The 3,957-nt window shown below is 46.3% G+C and overlaps 1 long non-coding RNA gene across 1 annotated transcript; it reads left to right on the top strand.

Moving 5' to 3' along the window:
• Positions 1-475: 475 nt before the first annotated feature.
• Positions 476-3,277, top strand: LOC144169240 (uncharacterized). The gene is made up of 2 exons (XR_013322398.1): positions 476-1,079; positions 1,980-3,277. It is a non-coding gene; the product is annotated as an uncharacterized LOC144169240 (long non-coding RNA).
• The last annotated feature ends 680 nt before the right edge of the window (positions 3,278-3,957 follow it).

The raw sequence follows: 3,957 nt of genomic DNA, 5'->3' as shown, positions 1-3,957 counted from the left end.
GAATACGCTGTAAAGAATGGAGGTAACCTGAAAGCAGTGAAGACACGTCTTGGCGTGGGGAAAAATCACATGTATGCACATAAGGATAAGCAAGGCAATGTCATCACAAATAGGGATAAAATAGTCACAGTGGCCTAGGAGATCTATAGGGATCTGTACAGTAGCCGGGACATACCGGATAATGCCGAACGAGACAGTAGTTCAGAGGAGATAGACATCCCACCAGTAACAACCAAAGAAGTAAGGAAGGCTTTGAAAGAAATGAAAGGGGGCAAAGCACCTGGGGCCGTATTCTGCTGGTCATCCGACGCGCGCCGGAACGATTTCCGGCGCCCTTCCGACGCGGTTGTTTAGAGAGAGGAGAAAGTGGGCTCTCACGATTGGCTCGGAGCGGAAAACGTCAGCCGGCCTACGTCAAGCGGCTATACTTTGGCTATTTTTTGGTGACGTCACGTAGCCAAAGGCTCCAGCTCGTTCTCCCGCGACCGGCGGGTGAAATCCGGCGCGGTTAAGAGCGCATCGGATTGTACGATGGCTGCGTATATGCCGCCTGTGTTCGCACTTTTGTTGGAGCTGCTGGAGGAGGATCCCGTGCCTGAGCGTCGACTGAGTGACGGCGACTTTCAGCGCCGTTTCCGTGTCAACAAGGGCCCGGCGCGGATGCTGTGCGACGCACTTAACGAGCACGTTAGGCCTCGAGGTGCGACGGGGCTATCTACGGAAGCGAACGTGATGTGCGCTCTGAGGCTCTTCGCTACCGGCAGCTTTCAACAGATTGTCGGTAGCGGTGATACTCTTGGCATGACGCAGCCGTCGGTCAGCCGCAGCATTCACGCCGTTGCCAAGGCGCTGAAATTGGAAGCCCTTATCGGCCATCGAGGTGCAGCGAAGTGTCAACAGATACGAAGGTGCTGTGCGTGCTGTGTCCCTCTTCGCAACTGACAGTTTGCAAAGCGTTTTCTGCCACCATGAAACACTGTCGCACCCCGACGCCAGTCGCAGCGTTCACACTGTGGTGTCGGCACTGACGGAGCTCCGACACACGAGGGTTTTGGATACCCCGGCGACGTAAGCACGGTGTAAGTACTACTTGTTTCTGGCTACGTTTGTTACGGAAGCAAAAAATTGTTTTGCATCGAAGGGAAAAGGAGCGCGATGTCTGAAAAGCAGTCACTGAAATGCGTTTGTTTTGAGCGGTGTGGTGTGGTGGCAGTGATCTCCCATAAATTTCGCAATTGTGCATGATCAAATAGTGTGTCAAAAAAAAAAAAAAACTTAGCAGATGCATGCATATGTAAATAATCTTTTAACTCTCCGGCCTATGTTCGCTTAAGTGAAATGATATCGAAAAGGTATGTCAATAAATGTAGCTAAAATGAACACGTTCAGAGGTATCGAATAGGGTGGCGTCTTGAAAGAAAAAAAGCTTATAAAGAAAGATAAACAGGTGTATTGTGTTGGTCGTCTAACTGACTTCATAAAGAACCGTGTAATATATGCGTAACGTATATCGCCCTCGCCCCGCCCCCATCGTGTGTCAACTGCTTCGGCGCCTTGTCACTTCGGCTGAGATGTTTCCCCCTGCTTGACACATAGTGAACAGGTGACAAGTTCAGCTTGTCGGCTCGTTTTAAGGGTTTATCGATTTCGAAATGCGGGGTGGGGAGGGGAGGGGTTGTATTTCGCAGTTGTACCGCATAGATGGGTGGGAGGGCCCTTATCTATAGTTGTAAGTAACCAATTTTCCTCTCAGGTCGCCTGCATGCTCTAATTCCCCTGCTACGCGAAACAGCGACGATTAAAAAAAAGGCACATACAACACGGCGATGTCGTTTGTCGTTGCATGCAGTTGCGGAGTGAATCAGTTCCAAGTAACCCAATTCTTTATATTCTTGCTCTTGTTTATTACCTTTTCCTTTTTTCAAACTGTGTACTTGTTTAATGCTTTAGTACATATTTGTGTTATGTATTTCTTTCAGGTGTGCGACGCCAGTATGAAGGCCCTGACCGTGACTGCCGACTACAGTGCCTTTGTGTGACTGGCTGTTCACTTTTGCCCGTGACGTGTAAAGCCTGGCGAGTTCTGGGGTTGACGGTGGCCACCTGCTCGAGTCGTGGCTCATGACACCCCCTGCTCGTCGTCCAGGCCCCAGACACCTGAAGAAAAGTACAATGCCGCACATGCTTCGATGTGCTCTGTCGTGAAGTGCAGCATTGCAGTTCTCAAGAGCTGTTTTCCTTGCCTGCAGTAGCACCAGCTTTTCTTCATAGGCCTCTTCTGGCAGCCAACATTGTCAGTGTGTGTTGTGTGGCTGCCTGTTGGAACGACTGACGACAATAGCTGCAGCAGCACCAAGGGACGAGGGCAGTGATACAGACGATGCGGCTGATGAGGTGCCTGCCCCCGACAGGAGCAAGAAGCTCCTAAAGGACAGGGCAACCAACGCATCTTCAGACAGCTTTGTGGCACTAAACATGTCATTTTTAACTTTCGTTTCTGATTGTGTGTGGTGTGCGGTGTTTGTTTTGTCGGGAGAAAATTGTTTTGTTGTTGTTTCATGTAGCATATACTTTGCCCTGACGCGACATTGTTTCCTGTAGAGAAGCTTCTTGTCGTTTTGTGTTTGACATGGTTGTGTGAGGACAACAGAGAAAGTTGCTTTGCTTTCGACCACTATATACTATGTCTTGACACGGTGTTGCTTGATCTGGGATAGGCCGTGACTACTGTTTTGATGGGTCGTGAGGCCTTGTTGTGGGTATAGAGACCGGTCAAGATTCTCTTGAGAAAATTCTGTTTATTACACTGTAACCGTCATTCTGCTGTGAAGCAAAGAATGATGATGCATGTACCACAAACAAAAAAAAATAATCAGTATACTGCGGAATCTTCTGGACACAATTAGTTCAATCCAGTCAAGAGTTATATTATGACATAGCACAACCATTGCACGGTGACTTTGTTTGGAAATCTCTGACAGATCATTTTACTTAAGAGAACACGATATGCCAGTATGCATCTCCACTGTTGATACAAAAAGTAAACATGCTTAAAATATTGGAGGCTGTCTCTTAACAAAGAGTTCACTGTCATGGTTTACTCTGACATTCTCATGATAAGTGGAAAAATGGTCACAAAAGTTTCATTTACCCCACCATTGCATGTATTCTAGCACTCAGTGCTTTGATGACTGCTTGCTTAGATTTTTAAAGTGATATTGCGATTTTTTCTTTCATGAAGGACACCTGCTTGTAAAAAATAATTATGATAAGCCAACAGCAGCATCTACAAAGGCGTATTGAATTTTTCCTCAATAAATCAGGGTGTTGCAAGTTATGTTGAACTGTTTCCTTTTCCCCTGCATGCAGCAGCACCGTCCAAGAGTAACCAACACTGGGAAAAAATAATCGTGACAAAATCAACTATAGCATTTCTGTAGTACACAGCCTTATTTAAAGTGCACAGAAACCAACGTAACTTCATTGCAAAAATAAAGGGCACATTGATGTTTGTGATGCAATGCCAAAACTGCTTTCTCTACTCCAGCTTGTTAAAGTGCTCATAGTTGGCATCTATTCTTGTTGAGGCCCACAGTACTGGTTGTTTGTTCAGGGCCTTCCACAACCAGCAGCTCTCCAGCTCCAGTGTGCCTGAAAATGTGTTCATTATGAGCTTAACGGCCAAAAAACAATAAGGGGTTGAAAATTTCGTCTCTATCTTAGTTAACGAAGCGTATTGCGGTATACTTTACTTATTTAACCCTGAAGGGTAGAGGCATTAAATAGGAAAATGGAATTACAAAATATGCTAACGTAAGAATACATTGCAGGTGCTCAATTACAAAAATTGCACCTCATTGCACAGTCACTGAGTTGTACCTATGCTTGTAGAAACAAGTGATTATTGTGGATGGAAACAATACCTGCGGGAAGGCGGTTTGATTCTCGGGATGTTTT

This window comes from Haemaphysalis longicornis, unplaced genomic scaffold (genome assembly GCF_048455015.1).
Source record: "Haemaphysalis longicornis isolate Haplotype H1 unplaced genomic scaffold, Haemaphysalis longicornis Haplotype H1 scaffold_2, whole genome shotgun sequence".
Taxonomy (NCBI): Eukaryota; Metazoa; Arthropoda; class Arachnida; order Ixodida; family Ixodidae; genus Haemaphysalis; species Haemaphysalis longicornis.
This window is presented reverse-complemented; position numbering and strand designations above follow the sequence as displayed.